The sequence below is a fragment of the Delphinus delphis genome, chromosome 10 (genome assembly GCF_949987515.2).
Source record: "Delphinus delphis chromosome 10, mDelDel1.2, whole genome shotgun sequence".
NCBI classification, from domain to species: domain Eukaryota; kingdom Metazoa; phylum Chordata; class Mammalia; order Artiodactyla; family Delphinidae; genus Delphinus; species Delphinus delphis.
The window spans coordinates 10,883,318-10,900,981 of record NC_082692.2 but is presented as its reverse complement, the minus strand read 5'-3'; the positions used below and the strand labels follow the sequence as shown (position 1 = coordinate 10,900,981).

Genomic DNA, 17,664 nt, shown 5'->3' with positions numbered 1-17,664 from the left:
TCTTCCTACCCTGTGACTGTGTGCAATCCCATGAAAAGGAAACGATTATAACAGGACAGCCTAAGCCCTAAATCTGGTCGCCCTTTCATGATTGCTGAAAACACTGGGTTAGAAACTTAAGAAAGGTAAATGGAGGCCTTGTCTACCAGGTCTTCTCTGGAAATGGGTCTTTCCAAATTGCAGAGAATTCTGCTAAATTTCCAGCTCAAGGCCCGACGTGAACAAGCTGTGAGCCTGGGTGATCCAAATCCCGTTCATCAACGCTACATCTCTTGCTTATTTAAAAGGTGAAATTGTCCATAGTGATCAGACTGACTTTTAAAAATTCAGTTAATGAATTTTCAAAATACACCGTCATCTTAAATGGACTGATTTGTCCCCCTAATGCTGGCATTTATTACCCCATTCTTAAGAATATGTTGCAAGATAGCAATTTTTTGTGGAACCCTTCTAAGGCAATGAGAGCCACATGAGGCTTCCTGCAGCCTTTCAGAGTAGAGAAAACATTTTTAGGGGCATTGCTTAATCGGAAGTTTTAAAAAACCCAAATGAAGTCATAAAGTGCATGCACGTCTCAGAAAATATGTTCATGAGACTATTATAAAAAGACCTGACTAAAAAATACTTACAGTCTAGAAGTGGGAAAATGAAGGTATTTTCTCTTGAAAGCAGCAGAGGGTTCTTTGTTTCTCAATTTAATGGAATTCTAATATGAAAAACATGCAGTGAACCATTTAAATAACAATGCCAGGTCTGACTCAAAAATTCACAATCAGCACTTAGAGCTGAAAACTTAGCACAGGTAGGATGCCTTCAGCCCACACTATTGAGTCAACAAGTCACAAAGAGAGAAGCCCAAGATACAAGGCACAGCAAAAACGCGTCGCTGTGCTTTCTAGACACAAGTGTAAAAGTCATGGCTTCGATAGTAATTTGAATTTTTATTCCTTAAGGAAATGTCACGGAGCTCGAAATGCAATTCTTTTGTTTTCTTTGAGGGGGAGAGGTGTGTGGATGTGTGTGTGTGTTTAAAACTAAACGGCATTTGAGGGCTTAAGTGTTTGAGTCCACGAAAGCGAACAGACCATATGGTCTATTGTAGAATTAGTAATTACAGACTTATTAAAAATACATGTTAATTTTATTCACTGACACTCCATGATAACGGCTTCCTCAGGATCTAATCCATTCTCCCCATTATACTCAGCTATTTCTCGTGCAGAAACCTCTTGTCCTGAACAAATGGCATAAGTAAGATTCGAGCTGACCCAGTCCCACCCCAAAAGATGAAATCACTACTTTTCAGTGATGTAGACAATTTAAGGTTATTTTCTCTGTTGCCCTTTACATTCTCGCTTCAAGCCAGAGGCAGATAAAGCAGAAAAGAGGTTTCTACTCCCCTCAGACTGTCAATCTGAAGGGAAAAAAACATGGAAAAATGATAATTTTATAGGAGGTAAGACAGGAATTTCCTGAGTTACCTCCTTAAAGAGTACAGTACTCGCTTAGGTTAGCAACCCCAGAGTAAATCACTGATGCCTGAAAATGGGTTGTAAATTTTATCGCCATCTAGTTTGGGGAAACTAGCCCTGACGTTTCTCCCAGCTGTTAATGACTAAGTTACTTATCAATACTTCTCAAACTTTAATATGCTTATGAGTCACCGGGGAATCTTGTAAAATACAGATTCTGATGCAGTAGGTATGGATGGGACCTGAGAGTCTGCATTTCTAATAAACTCCCTGGCGATGCTGATGCTACTGTCCTGGGGACCATCCTTTGAGGAGCAAGGACCTGGCTGACTGACAAGATGCTCTGGTACTGGTCCATACATGCTCAAGCTTGATAATGGACCGAGTGTCTGTATTAGTAGATTATTCGTTGAATATAGATTATAACCCAGGCCTTAATTCAGAATATTAAACTTTATTTTCTTAGCCTGTCTTTCTTTAACCACTAAAGTTTCTTTAGAGTTGGTCCATCCTACCAGAAGATCCTGATCACCCATGGGGTACCATTCTAGAATATAATTACAGAACACATTTCTGCCTCTTATAACCTAGGCCTGCTAGTCATTAATTTGAGGTCAGTAAATCACCAAAGCTTTGTTGCTTACGGGTCTATATAATTCAAATCAAAGTCATGTGTTTTCTAATGGAAATATAGTTATTATTTTTGAGGATTACAGATGTTATATGTTCCCTGTAAAAATATCAAACAATTAAGAAATAATCTAGTGTGTGTTCCGAAGGCAATTTAAATTGGTATCCCAGCAAAATATAACACACCATGGACATCTGAATAGTTGAATCATCAAATATGAATTCCTGGAATGCCGAGGGTAGTCATATGCCATTAGGCTAATAATAGCAATAGGTACCAGGTACTGAGTGTCTGCTTTGGTGAACACCCCATTGTGTGCTCTGGCTGTATCACATACTTCACATTTGCAATGGTCAGTGTTCCTCGATTCAAACAAAAGATACCAGCTTATTAACCGTGAGCAGAAAAGGAAAGTACGGAAACAGTGTCAGAAGTTCACGGAATAGAAGGCTAGAGAACTGAGCTCCGAAAACTCTGAAAATGGGCAGAAATCAAGGAAGGCTGAGCAGTGGGGACAAAGTGTGGATCTTGCCACAGGATCCCTCTGGCTAGGACCTTGCCGTTGTCAAACTCTGGACCCATGATGCAGCCGCCAGGAGTGACTTTGCCACTGTCCCCAGAATACTGAAAGGCTCAGTTTGCCTATGGGGCCAGAATCCTGCCTCCCCATCAGGACTCACACAATGAAGGAGATTCCCCCAGGGTCGTCACAAAACAAAACAGAGTCCACTGCTTTTCATTATCTTGTTTACTCCTCACAACAAATTGGTGGCAGGGTTCAGGACACGCTACCCCCAGATACGGCACCTTGGCATACTGAATACTTGAAGCTGAAGGATTTGGGGAATGGCACGTGCAGGAGGGACCTTCTGACTGTCCCCTGAAGCAGGTCATAAAACCCTCGTGTGAGGAGTGCCCTCCCTATACCCGGAGGAGAGGGGCATCCTTGTCTCCTAAGATGGAGGGACACAGGGACACCTAGGCTTTGCTAAGTTGCCCCCAGTCTGTTAGACTTACCTTGTACTCTCTGTCCTATCACGACTGTCCACTCTTCATCAAACTTAGGATAAAAGCACCCAGGTTCAACTGTTTCTTCCAGGCTTCATTTCCTTATGAAGGACTCCACATGGTGTAAAACTTATATTAAACATGGCTGCTTTTCTCTTGTTAATGCTGCAGGTGTCCCTACATGGCAGAAGCTGATGTGACTGTTGCCATTTTCAAGAGGAGGATCCTGAGTCCTAGAGGTGAAGCAATCTACCCAAGAAGCAAAGGTCCTGCCCCTTAAGCCCAGCGCCCTCTTACCCCGAAACCATGCTCCCTGTCCCCTGCCCTTTGACTTCATGCCTCACCCTGAGGTGCAGGAAGTCAAATACCATTCATCTGTGTATCTTTAGGATCAGAATCTTACTAGTTTTCTAAGCAGGAGCGGAAGAGAAACCAAAACAAAACAAAAATAAAGGAGTTGATTTTTTTCCCCTCCATTTGCTATCAATCTCTTCATCTCTAAGAGAAGCTGGAGGAGAGAATCAAAGGTACAACAGAACCTGTTCACCATCTCTTCCTTTGCTTCTTCCCCTGACGCCTCTTAGCACAATACGGCATTGCTAATTTCACGCTGAGAATTTAGGTAACGGGGCTCTTCTTCTTGGACTCATCTCCAGTGGAGATCTTCTTCCTTCCTTCCCCACCTGTGGATGTTCACCGTCAGTTTCCCCAATAAAGTATACTCACAGGCGAAAGTTCTCAAAACCTAAAAACTGTCCCTCCGCCATGCTAGGCTGCAGGATGGTAATGCAAACCCTCGGGCAGGGGCCATGGCTCTAGAGAACGAGGCTTATTGTTCTAATGGAACTTCTGGCCCAGGCTTTACCTGGAGCTAAAGCTTTGTCTTAAGAAGGTCACAAAACCAAGATAGAGGATGCTGGTGATAATCTGAAATCCATGGCTCTGGGCCAGCCAGGGCACTGCATCAAGATGCCTTAGTGAGGTTAGAAAAAAGAGAAATACTTAGTGTATTTCCTGAAGTCTGGAAATTAAATTTTCCCCCCATTTTTTTCACAGTGGTCTAGATTTCACTTCCTCCCCCAGCCCTATTCCCATTTTGGTAGGAAAAACAATGCTTAGATCAGCAGAAAAGATTAATACATCAGCAATTCTGTTATTGTATGTATTGATTCTCAAGGGGCCAGAAAAGAACTCAAAGGTGAGTGTAAGTAGAAAATACACATAGGCAATATTCCACCGGCTGTATTTATGAGCCATTTAGAGCATCCCAGGAGGGCTGCAGTTTAAAATCTATCAAAGCTTTGGGTTTTTTCTGTTCTTCCCAAGGAGATGCCAACAACTGTTCATTCTGCAAGTCTCTCTAAGATCCCAATGCTTCCCATGAACAGTACCTAGAAGGAAAATAGTGATTGTCTTGCCAATAAATGAGAAATGCTGGGGGCCGAGGGAGAGAAAAAGCCTTCTGTGTTTCAGTTTTCCATTTCGCACCCATCGTCTGAATGCACAGAATGTGCATGACCTGGCCTGTGAGGTAGCCAGTTACCTCTTGTATTCATATGGTGAGGCCTATCGTGATTCATGGGTATATAGCGAGTCCTATCGTGATTCATGGGTATATAGTGAGTCCTATCGTGATTCATGGGTATATAGTGAGTTCTATCATGATTCATGGGTATGCTACACTTTAAGGACCAAAATACTGAATCCAATTTCTTTGTTCTTTTCCTTTTTTCCTCATTGTTTAGAATAGTCTCTAATCTCAAATCTGTCTCAAGAAATAAATTTTCTGCATGATGCATGAACAAAGTCAGCCTGCTTAAAGGTGAATCCAGGCATTCTCGTGGACTCACTGATGCACTCTTCCAAAAACAACATTCACATAATGTCCCCTCTGTGCCAGATTCTGTTCCGAGGTCCAGGGATAGAGAAACATCCTCTAAAAAACCTCACAGTCCTGAGGAGATGCCAGACAGGTAAACATGATCACAGAACAGTGTGGGAAGTGCTGGCATCATAAAAGGAGCTACCATTTCTTGAGTATTTACTATTCTGGTACTACTTACGTTAAAGCACATTATCTCTAATCCTCCCATTACCCTCCAATAAGTTTTATTTTCCCCTTTGTTTAAGGAAATAGACTGAAAGAGGCTCAGAGACTTGCCTAAGGTTACATTGCTATAAATATTAGCCCTGGGATCCAAACTTGGGGTATGAGGCCCTAAAACTCCCATTCTTTGCATGTTGCCCCTAAGTGCACTAAGAGAGCAAAGACAACTCACTCACCCAGACCTAGTGAGGGTTCCAGGAAGGCTTCCCAGAAGAGGTGAGCAGGAGGGGAGATTCTCCCTCCTCAGAGGAGGGAGAAGTTTTCCTTTATGACACCTCCTTCTACCCACCTCCTTAGACAAAGCCTCATCAGAATGTGCCAGACTCCTGAGCTGTGGGGAAAGGAAGGGGACAATCCCACAGTTCTTTGGTTGCTGTAGGAAAAGTAGTAACCGGACCAGGAAGGGAACACATGCGATAGTCAAGGGGCAGCTGTAGTCAGTAGAAAAGGTGAAGTGATTCCTGGCCACAGCAGGTCTGAAAGAAGAAATGGCATCTACCAAAAGCAGCATCTAGAAACACGGAACTTCAGCTCTGTTACTTTGAACCACTACGTCTCCTTCCCAAGGCTTCCGCTAACTTATTTCTCCCCTGGATAAAGACGGCTGCTAAGGAATTGGAATTAAATAGAGTAAAATCTTATTGTTTTGAGAAATGGGAGATTGTGAGGCTCATTTGAAGTAATCTTTAAAAAAATTTCTTACTCTAGGATTTGTTTAAAGAAATACTGATAATTATGTTACAGTATTTCTTTCTTTTTTTTCTTTTTTGCTATAACTTCAGAAATGAATGGGGTACTAATAAGGAAAATTAGCTAAATGAATCTAGGATTACATTTATACAAACACTGTTTAATAAGTGTAGATCTCATAAACTTACAGATTTCGAAATTACAACCCTTCATTCAAACTTCTTACCCAATAAGATTGTGTCTTAACTAAATTCCAAAATGCTGGGCCCAATTAAGGAAATTTTACTGTATAGCAAATCATGAGGTGGGTTGTTGTAATTCTGTACTTATATTAAGAAAGAGCTCTGAGTAGTAGTATTAAAAAGATGTTCAAAGCCACTCAAAACAGAGGGAGAGATTTAGCATGTATATCTTGTATTGTGTCAGAAGCCCTGTAATTGCCCTGCAACTGTTTAGCTTTTTATATACTGGTCACTGAGTGCCTACCATGTGACCAGGTCCCCAGAAATATGTGCATGACCCAGTCACTAAGGTGCACACGTGCTGGAGGGTATGACGTGGCTCTCACACAAATAAGTAATGTGTGTGTGTGATAAATCCAACATGCACTCACAATTCCCATCCACCCCTGGAGAGCAAGTTGAGTACTTTGGTAGGTGGATAAACTTTCTACTGGAAGAAAGGTAACAGAGTGGCTTAGAAGTGTCACAGCATCTCTCTAGCATCCAATTTAGAGGAGAAACACCAAGGATGGGAAAATCAGGCTTCTGTAACCAGATGACCTTTGCCCTTGGTTTGCAGGGTCTGTGGATCCAAAGCCAATTTTTTGAATTTTCAACTTTGCAAAAATGAAATGTGCCTAATTTAACTGAATTTGCTGGCCAACCTAGCTTGCTTGTTTTTTCTGAAGGTGACGGGAGGGGCCATGGGTATAACGAGGTGGGCAGGCAGGACCTAGTTCTCTGTTCCTTTTCCCCCTGAGCTATTGAAGAGTGTCCTGGAGAGTAATCTGGAAGTCAGCTGAAATTCACACGGTGATGCTGACTGTACTCCCATGTAATCTGTCCCTCTCAGAGCCCTCCTGCGGATGGCTCACCCTCTCCCTGCCACCAACATGGCCAGGCGTGGTGCCCCATACACCCAGGTGCAGGCCTCTTTTCCCCTTTGATCTGGAACCGGGCTCGCACCTGAGGGCCTGCTGGCTTCCTTCCTGAAGGGAGAGGCCCTGCCTTTGCTGCTTCTCCCACCCCCTCCTTCCATGTGAAGCCTCCTTTTGTGAGGTCCATCTTCCAATTAAGCCTAAATCATGACAGATGGTGCTGTGGGCTGATTAATCCACACACTGGGCGTGCCCTACAGCACCTGAGGTGTACCTTCACGAGGAAGGGCTCCAGCTTCGGTGGAAACGGCTCATTGGGAACACAGATAAATTGGAATAAAAGGGATACATGAGGTGGGGTATAGGGAGGGGAGAGAAGGGGAGAAAGGAAGTGGGGAGAGAAAGAGAGAGAGAGAGAATGAGAGAGAGAGAGAGAGCCAATACTCCATATGCTGGAATTTGTTTTTTAAAGTATCTTATTTTAATTGGTATGTGAATTTTTTAAAACCAGTCTCAACCCACAACTTAATGGTAAGGAAAGCTGGAAGATGGAGAAAGAGGACTTTCACGTCCCAGCTCCACTGACCACTGCCCACCCTACCCCGAATTTATTTGTCTGGCGATCTGGACCCACAGAAGGAGGCAAGAGCCTTCACAGAGAGGAAGGGGAGAGAAGGAGTAAATTGACGTGCTCCCTCCAAATTTGGGGGGGAATTTTTCTTACAGTGGACAGGGCTATGCCGCCATCTCAGCCTGAATGGCTTTGAGAAGTTTTCCACGCATCCCATTTTGATGCCAAAAGTCACCAATGATTTTCTCTCTCTGATCTATAAGAGGTGCTCCAAGCAGCAGACAGATGGGCCCATTTCCCCAGATTCCACAACTCTCACCTCCTACTCCCCTCCCCACTACCTTGTCATAGTGTGAGCGTGCGCACGTGCACACACACACACACACACACACACACACACACTTTTCCCTTATGTTTGCAACAAGATTCACTTATTTTTCCAATGTATAACTTAATTCACCTATTCCTAAAGCAAACACTTATGAAACACCTATCAGTGTTAAATCCTAGGCTGGGCCCTGCCCCCAAGTTGCTAAAACTCTACGAGTGGTAAGACGGAGTTGTCCCTAGCCAAGTCCAGTTTACTCAACCTCTCTAACCTCAGTCTGCTCACCTGTAAAATGGGCATCTGTTACCACATATCTGACAGATCTGACTAGTACGTGTTGCTCTTACTAGTAAATGCGATGGCATGTGAGAAATGCAACATCTTTACGAACGTTAGGTACTATTATTTAACCATCAAGATAATTTCCAGAGGAAACACTTCACGGTTTAAGTTTTCTGGTCTGTCCCTTGAGGTTCAAAATGGCCTCCTATTTGTGAAAATAACTCTTTCTCCTCTTTAGTCCCATCCCCTTCTTCCTGCATCCTCCCCATTTGCAACAGACCTAGGTTTAGTCCATGTGACGGAGTTCCCTCCCTCCTCTCCCTCCTCCTTCATCTCCTTCATCTCTATCTTTGGATTATTATTACAGTATTATTACTATGATTAATCAAAGCCCGAACATCACAGATTGATTGTGCAGAGACCTAGAAGAGCTAAAGAAAGCGGAGGAGATGGAGACATGGAGAGACAGCAGACAGTCCGAGGAACACGTTATCAGATGGGCAGCCTAGTTATTAAAAGCGAATACCTCTGAGATAAGACTCCTTGAACTTTCTTTGGGACAATGTAGTAACGATAAGAACCCTGAATTACTTCTTCCCTGGCTTTCAGCCAGACCAGCTCTGGGAAGTGTGGTCACACTCTAACTGACTTGGCATCTGGCAATCAAGCTAAACCTCTTCAACCATAAGAAGAGTTTCCCTCTGCGCACTAAACTATTTGCAAAAGAAAGAACGAGTGAGAAGAATAAATATTTGAAGATCATAAAATAAATACTGCCATCCTTTTCTGGTTTCCAGCCATTCCAAGACCCTCTTGGTTCCCCCCGCCCCGTCTTCCTGATACCGCCCCTTCTCCATCCATAGGGTAGTGATGTGCAGAGTGTTCCTTAGGCCAGGGTTCCCTACACGAGGGGTCGGAGGTCAGCCCTCCTGCACACAAGCCACTGGCGTGTGAGGGTGCACCCTCCAGGAAAGGGTACCTTTTACTAACTCACATAAAGGCATACTGCGCTGAGATTAGCCCACTCTTCCTCCTGATTTTGTGGAGAAAGCCTTACAGAAGCCACTTTCTCCTTGCTTATTTCTGGGCATGTTTTAAACTACCTGGACATTCGTCCATTTTTCTCCCTTCCAGGCAGTGTATGTGTATGGATACGCTCCCTTCCACGCAGAGAAAGTGTAACCATTTGGGTTTACACTGAAATGAACTTGAACCCCACATCGGCCACTTTCCATCCAAATGAACCTGCATAGATGGCATACCTTCCCTGAACTCCACTGTCCCCATCCACAAAATGGACACAGCAATAGCTGTTCTTGAAGGATTGTTCAAGGATTAGATACTGTATCATATGTACCGTTGGCACAGAATGAGTATAGCCATTGACAATCAACAAATCACCAGGAAGAGAAAAATGACTTTCTTGAAGTTTCTAGGAAAAACAAAATTTTGTGCCTGGCCCCTATCTTAAATAAACTGTACCAACTTGAGTAGATTTTCAAATACTGTTCTTTCATCTCACGTGAAAATAATCTGGTTATACAAAAATGCATATTTAGCAAACAAAAATATGTTGCATCTACTCTCTATTCTCTCTTAATAATGCAAGCAGTTCCGCTACATTGAGAGAAGGATTCAATTTGCAGTTTCTTGATTTGTTGGTTGCTTTTCAAAGGAAATGTATAGCTCATAATTAAGTATACCTCTAGATTTCACTCTTACAGAAGTGAACATTACTAACCATGACAAAGATAAAGCATCTGCAAATGACAAATGACTCAGGTGCAGAAACAAAAACAACTGATGAAGCCATATGTCACCAGGAGAACCTAAGGCTTGGGGATGAGAAAAACATGCCAACAGCTCACATTTTCAAAATGGGCCTCAGGATTCATTCACCTAGACAGGGGATTGAAGTGGAAAACTCGGTTAAATTGGTGAAATATTAGAGCTGACAAGGACATAGTGATCACGTGGCCTGAGCCCCTGGTTGGGCAGATGGGGAAACTGAGGCCCAGGGAGTCATACAGCTTGCTTACATTGCGATGGTAGTGCCACGACCCAGGTTTCTGGCTACTACAGAAATCTCTATTTTACCTACAGGTATTTTCCTAAGAAATCCACATGATTCTGATGGTTCAGGAGAGGAATTTCAGCTCTAAGTCTTCCTGGTCTGCACTTGTTCAGATTATACCCTATAACCCTAACAGGAGTGGTGATGATGCAATATATCAGGAGAAGACACTACTGGGAGATGGGCTTTCCCTCTGGGCTCCTGGCTCACGTGTCTCCATGCCAGTATGGTGCCTCGCTCACAGCAGGAATTCAATAAGCCCTTACTGAACGAACAAAGTTTGAGTGTGCACTTTCAAATCTTATTAGTTTAAGAAACACAATGATGGGGAATTCCCTGGTGGTCCACTGGTTAGGACTCGGTGCTTTCACTGCTGGGGCCCGGGTTCAGTCCCTGGTCAGGGAACTGAGATCCCACAAGCCACGCGGCACGGCCGAAAACAAAAAAAAAAAAAAAAAAAAAGAGATAATGATGATCATCATGACCTTTTGCCAATTAGCAACGAAAGAGAACAAAGAAGGAGGGACACTATACAGAAGCAGAAAGATCAGGGACTCAGGAAAAGGAGTTCCAATCCTGGCCTTCTTCCACCTACCTGCCCAAGACAATGACCTTTTCTGAACTTAGTTTTTCTCAACTATAAAATTGGATTAAAATGTCTATTTCACAAGGTTTTATGAAGGTTGTACGTGATACTATTTATTAACTGCTTGGTACTGTATCTGGCACAGACTAGGAGCTCCATAAATAATCAATGAGACAAGGAGAGAAGAAGATATTGTGGCAATAGGTGTCCTGTTGGGTTTACAAGAATGGTGTTTACCATAGAGGTGCCCTGTCTTACAGCATCACATTCTGACAAGGAGGGGATGCAACTCCACATCAAAGCAAACCCTGCACATCTGTCCTCAGGCTCAATGTGAAGCGCCCACTCCTCCCAGCTTCTGATCTTGGCCATCCCTTTTCCTTTCTCTTCTCACCTTCATCATGATTTTGTTTGTGGTTTTAAGGGCTCCATCTGCCTGGGTCTCCTAACATACACCTTACTCACCACCAATCTCAAGGGAACTGAGATAAGGCCCTGGGGTCCAGGGCTGTTCCAGTCCTGGGGGGACAGTCACGGCACTGTCCAGTCTCGATAGAGGAGAGACTCTTCCCCAAGGCTCTCACAGCCACTTGTCTCCACTAGGGACCCAAGCCAGAAGAGGCTCAGGGCACAGCCTGCAGTGCAGGGCCCTGCTCCGAGGGCAGGTACCCCTGGGGCAAACCCCGAGGGGCTCGGCGCCCTTTCCCAGTGAGACCAGAGTAATGCCCAAGCCACCAACCCCACCACAACCCGTCCCTCCCACCTCCCCAAGCTGCCCCCTTCTGCAACTGCTTAAATCATGTCCCTCTTTGGGAGCTTGGGTTTGAAAAGCAATTTAAAACCAAAGCAGAGGGAGCATTTTGTAGCAATGAGTGAGCCCACACTGAGAGCAGGTCAGAAAAGTTCATACATGTTCAGACGCAAACAGGGCTGGGAAATCCACACACCTTATTCGAGAAACCATAATGCCTCTGTGTTCCCTCCTCTGCTGGACCTTTTACGGTTTACAAAGCACTTCCACAGACCTAGGCTCATTCACACCTTAAGAAAGTATGAAGTGGAATTCCCCTCTGCCACCAGCAAAGTGAAGATTTTCCTCCTGCAGGAGAACAGCTCAGGAACTAGGGGCCTGCCTGGGTTGCTGACGGCATCCTTGCTGGAAGGATTCACAGCTCCTGACAGAGAAGTACTGGAAACCCCTGTGGGAAGGAGGCCCCTTAAAGCCAGGGCTTCATCATTTCTCAAAACCCACAAGGGAGCCCTGTTTCCAGACATGGGGCTCAAGTGCTGGCTACAGCCGAGCGTGGCCCAGATCCCCAGTGACCCCGGCTTGGTCCCCGAGTCTCTCTGTGACATGTGCACTTTATGCGACTGTTACCCCTAAGCTTTTCTGTGTGGTGATGAGCAGAAGCTACTCTTCCTGTACTTGGACTCATCCTTCCTTCTGAGATCTCTCCCCTCAGCCTCACGATAGCCCTGGCCATAACGAGGTGCCAGTGGGGAAGAGCTACGGTTTAATAAAGCCCAGGCCCAGCGGCCTCCCTCCACCCACACTTAGGGCTCTAATAAAGCCCTTTCAGCGTTCCAGGGCTGCAGTTCCCACCCCGGCGTTGGAAACGGAAAGGATGCTTTGTCTGTACTTAGGACGAGGTTGCGAGCAGTCATGGGTTTCAGCCACCCTGCGTGGGGTGGGAAAGGGAGCTGGGTGCCGGTAGCCCCGACCTAACCAGGTGACAGGACTTCCCAGGAATCATGAAGCTTCTAGAAGTTTCTAGAGTGCCTCCACTCTAGATGCAGGTGGGCTGCAGCACTATCTTTAAACACACAGCTAACTTGTTTCTCAGGCTTTCTGTTTGTGTAGAGAAACAATCTTTTCACTCTCCCCTCTGAACGTAGAAGACTGGAAAAGAGCCCCCTCAGAGGTGTCCCTTCCCCCAAATCCCACCCTTTCACAACACTTTATAGGACGTGAGCCAGGAGCTTTCATCACCCTTGTATATATTTACTCAGTGAGTCACCTGCGCTTTTACTGTGTGTTTTTATAAAGTGTTTTTGTGCTATTTTTATAAAGTGTTACTTTTTTAATTACAAAGTCATTCATGACATTGGTTAAAAATGCAAGCATTCACGAATCGTGTGAATTAGAGACTGAAAGACCCCTATAATCGTATCCTCTGGAGATCTGTATGATGGGAGGGGTTCATTTTAATTTTCCATCGTAGTTAGTAGTTACGGGGAAAACAAAAGGATGGCTGGTCGGATGGGAAACCGGCAGGAAACTCACAACAGAACCAGGTAATTCTCCTTAGCACACCAGGCTGAGCCTCTTTCCCTGCAAATGGGGGTGGTTCTGACTTCCGTAACTACTTTCTCCACCTACATCACACCTGCTTTCGATGGCAGGGCTCCTCGAGTCTTGGCTAGTGGGAAGGAAGGACAGATGGTCAGTGTAGTGTCAGGGTATGTACAGAAATGGGGGTGCTATGGACAGAACTGCCCCACGCCCAGATTCATATGTTGAAGCCCTAACACTGAGGTGACTATGTTTGGAGATATGACCTTTATAGAAGGAATTAAGGCTGCAGGAGGTCATAAGGGTGGGGCTTTGATCTGATAGGATTGGTGTCCTTATAAGAAGAGACACCAGAGCGAGCTCACTCTCTGTCCACCATGTGGGCCCCTGGGGAGAAGGCAGCCATCTGCAAGCCAGGAAGCGAGCTCTCACCAGAACCTGACCACACTGGCTCCCTGATCTCCGACTCCCAGCCTCCAGAACTGTGAGAAAATAAATGTCTGTTGTTTAAGCCACACAGTCCATGGTGTTTCATTATGGCAGCCCAAGCAGACAAAGACAGAGGGAGGGAAAGTACTGCGCTCAGCTAGCTGTTTTCCCATCCCAGCCTCTGTCCATTATTGGTATATTCACATTTCTTTCCCTACTGCCACCACGGGGACTCTGAAAATGGGATTGGGGGGTAGGAGTGTCCCCTTACAGACCCTCCTCCCAGTGGGACCTTCTGCTTCTTTCTCTGTTGCAGTCCAGGGGCCAGATGGTCCCCATGTACCACTAAACATGCCTATAGTGGGGGAGAGAGTATTGGGGCACACTCTACACACCTTTGAATCAAACTCACAGTGTGTTTCATGCTCTCAGCTGGCTTAACTCAGATATAAATTCACTCAACAAATCCTGTGCCCCTGATGGCCTTGGTTGAGAGGTTTAAAAGTTCTTCCACTCTTGCAAGTTCCAAGCTTGCTCCAAGCCTCAGTTATTGAATTATTAATTATTTAGCCTCTCTTGCTCCTCCTTGACCCTACAGGAGCTGCTGGTGGACTCCAGGTTTGCCCCATCAGTGTCAGATCACAGAGACCCTACCACCAGCTCCTGCAACGTGAGGCCCACATGTAATTCAAAAGATGAAATAAACAAAAACCCAGGAGGCCAGTGGAGCTGAAAGGAAGATTTCTAGTTTTTGCTGTCCATCTTTAGCAAACACATCACCGATACCACCGACGTGCGTTCCAAGATGCAGGGGTCTTTTCGAAGTGGCCGTGAGTGGGGAGAAGGGAAGCTTAAGGCAACTGAGGGGCAGAGGGGACCCTGAATCTGTGCTTCTCGGGCTTTTCTTTAATGACTCACAATAAATAGTCTTTATGTCACCACCCAGTAGTAGGCATGTGCACACACACACATTTGAAACAACTGTTTCACAAAACAATAACTACCTTTATTGCCTGAGATGCACTCTGATACTATCTAGTCTAGTCTAGTCTATTTCCCCAAAAATCTTGGCTAGGAATTAAATTGATATGATGGTTAATATTCTGTGTCAGTTTGACTGGGTTAAGGGAGGCCCAGAGAGCTGGTAAACATTATTTCTGCGTGTGTCTATGAGGGTATCTCGCATTTGAATGGGTAGACTGGGTACAGCAGATTGCCTCACCAGTTTGCGTGGGCATCATCCCACCTGCTGAGGACTCAGAACAAAAGGTGGAGAATGGGCAAATTCCCTCTCTCTGCTTGAGCTGAGACATCAACCTCCTCCCGCCTTTGGACATCAATGCTCTTGGTTTGGGGGTTTCTTGGACTCAGCCTGGAACTTATACCATTGGCTCTCCTGTTTCCCTTGCCTCTGGACTCAGAATTACAGGACCGCTTTCTTGGTTCTCCAGCTCATAGATGGGACTTCTTGGCCTCCATAACCACGTGAGCCAATTCCTGGATAAATCAACTCTTGTAACCAAGCAGGACCCTGCAGGACCTCCCTAGGGACAGACCCCCGTGTCCCTCACCTCTTGTTTGTAGAAAAGCTTTCTAGGTCTTCCCCAAGTTCCAAAGTGCAAGTTTACTCAGAGAAGTAAGAAAATGCAGAAACAAAGTAAAACAGTTAAGCAAGACAAAATAATAACAGTTTGGCCATAAAACACAGTCAAGGACATTTAGCTCCTCCTTGAGGGCTGTAGATAATATTCTGAGCCACGTCCTTGAGCTGTTTTGTAGATACTGAACCCCCCACCAGGTGGAAGAAGTTAACTGCATGCTGACCACCAGCACGTAGACCCCAGAATGATTGGAGCCAGAAAGCTGGTAATTGAGATTCCCAAAACATCACCCTGTTACCGCACCATCAACTGAACAGAGAGCTGTGCCGAGCAGATCAGGCTCCCTGCCACACACACCCCTAACCTTCCCTTTAAAACCCCTTCCCTGAAAGCCACTGGGGAGTTTGGGTCTTTTGAGCATGAGTTGCCTGTTCTTCTTGCTTGGCCCCATGTTGAGCACCTTGCAGTAAAGACTGTGCTTTCCTTCACAACAATCTGGTGTCAGGAGATTGGCTTTACTGCACGAGGGGGCAGGCAGACCCGGGTCTGGTTTGGCAACACTCTTCTATGTGTCTATATATATCCTGTTGGTTCTGTCTCTCCAGAGAACCCTGACTAATCCAGTTGATTTCATTCACAGCAGAATTTGTTGGCATTTGCAAGGGTGTGAAGAAGGATCGGTGTTTAAATTTTGGACATACTTTGGTCAGAGGGAGCACAGCAGAGTGGTTTAGACCCCCGTCTTTAGAGTCCAGCGGGGCCTTTGAGTGCAAGTCTCAGCTTTGCCCTTTAACCAGCTGCACGGACTTGGATGGGTCCTCTGACATCTGTGTGCGATGGGGGCAATGATACTTTCCTCACAAGGTTGTCACGAGAGTTTTGAAAGATGAAATGCTTAGCGCAGTTCCCCGCAAACAGTAAACTCCTAAAGAAATGTTTATTGTTATTAACGGGCAAACACCCAATCAGTCATTCAGGCATTTGTCGTGTGCTTACCCTGGAGGTCCTGAGCCCTGCCCTGCCTGCTTCTGCTGGAAGCCGATCAGTCCTGTGCCGGGCTAGGCAGTGAAGTACGTCTCCGTGATGTGGGCACAGGGATGTTTATCAATAATAATAAATGGAGCACCATTCATTTCAGCTGCTAAGCACATGGTCATCCAAAACAGACTCGTGAGCAACGTGGGTCTTAAACCCTGGCTGCTACTCTGCCACTTTGTGTCATTTTCCAGCAACACCATCTTGTCTGGAATGGCCATCGGGAGGCTGCATTCTAATCTCTCTCAGATGCTGATGTGTTATATGAGCTCATGCCGGGCATTCCGTTTTCCTGCATCAGTTCTTGTAATAATGGGGATAATAATACCTGCCCACCCTACGTCACAGGCAGGTTGAGAGGCGTGAGTATATTTAAACATACAGGAAGAGGCTTTGAACCCCTCACAGAGGAGCATATTATCAATACAAAGGTTTTACTATTTGTTGCTACTGTCTACCTTTCCTGAGTAATTCCATTGGGAAGATTTGTGGTTGGCGCTTCATCTTTTTGCCTTCCTTTTAAAGGATAAAATGCATTTCTAACTACCTTTTGAAAGCCAATTTATGCTTTGGCTATTCAATTAATAGGAGTGCTGAGAACCAGCTTCCCAGTCAAAGCTCTTTTGAGTAATTCAATGCCCTGTATTAAAAGAGGACGGCTGCTGCCTGACACAGTTTACTTTCTACATTGTGGGGAAAATGCGAGCTGCCCTTCCACCCAGACGGATGCCTGGGCCCTGCTCGCTCCCTCGTTCAGAGCCCTACCAGCCCCAAAGACGGCTGCACAGTTTGTGCATGAACAACAGAGCCCAGCCCTGGGTACCCCGAACCCTGTGTCCTGCCTGGGGCTGCAGTCACAGACCCCAGGGAAGGGACATCTTTTTCTAACTGGTCTACCCAGTGGGGTGACTTCTTCAAGTTTGCACAAGGTTCGCTGTGTAGACTAGCTGAGGCCCTTCTCCTAAGTGAAAGCCTTTGGGAAAATACGAGGCCAGGCAGTGTCCCTGCACAGACTCCACGGGGCACGATCGCAAGTCCCTGGCAGACACCTGGCTGGAGCTGACCCTTTGGACTTCAGAGTTCTCCTGCCCGCAGGTGCCCCATCCCCCACGGAAAGAGGGCTGAGCTGCTGTCCTCTTTGCCTTCGGTAGGGCAGGGCCTGCAGCGGTTAAGGCCATGGCCTCGGGTAGGGAGGCCACCTGAGTGTGCATCCCAGGGCACTTTGGTGTTCTCTTCTCAAAGCCTGTTGTATAGATTAAACGGGAGGTGTGTGTACATTACCTGCCATGTGACTGCAGTGCTCAAAAAGTGCTGACCCTCACTCCCTTTTCCCTCTGCTACCCCTTGTCCATCTTTCACCCTTTCCACTCCAGCCCTGTTGCCCCTTTTCTACCTTCCTCCTTCTGTTATTCCTCCTCTTCTCTCCTTCCCACACCCAGGCTTCTGCAAAGTTCACAT

The 17,664-nt window shown here is 45.6% G+C and overlaps 1 long non-coding RNA gene across 1 annotated transcript in view; it reads left to right on the top strand.

The window, feature by feature from the left end:
- The window catches only part of LOC132431812 (uncharacterized), a 29,000-nt gene extending 25,427 nt beyond the window's left edge, over window positions 1-3,573 (top strand). The window contains exon 5 of the long non-coding RNA XR_009520801.1: window positions 3,283-3,573. This is a non-coding gene — a long non-coding RNA (uncharacterized lncRNA). The remainder of the gene's footprint in view (window positions 1-3,282) is intronic.
- Window positions 3,574-17,664: the final 14,091 nt, after the last annotated feature.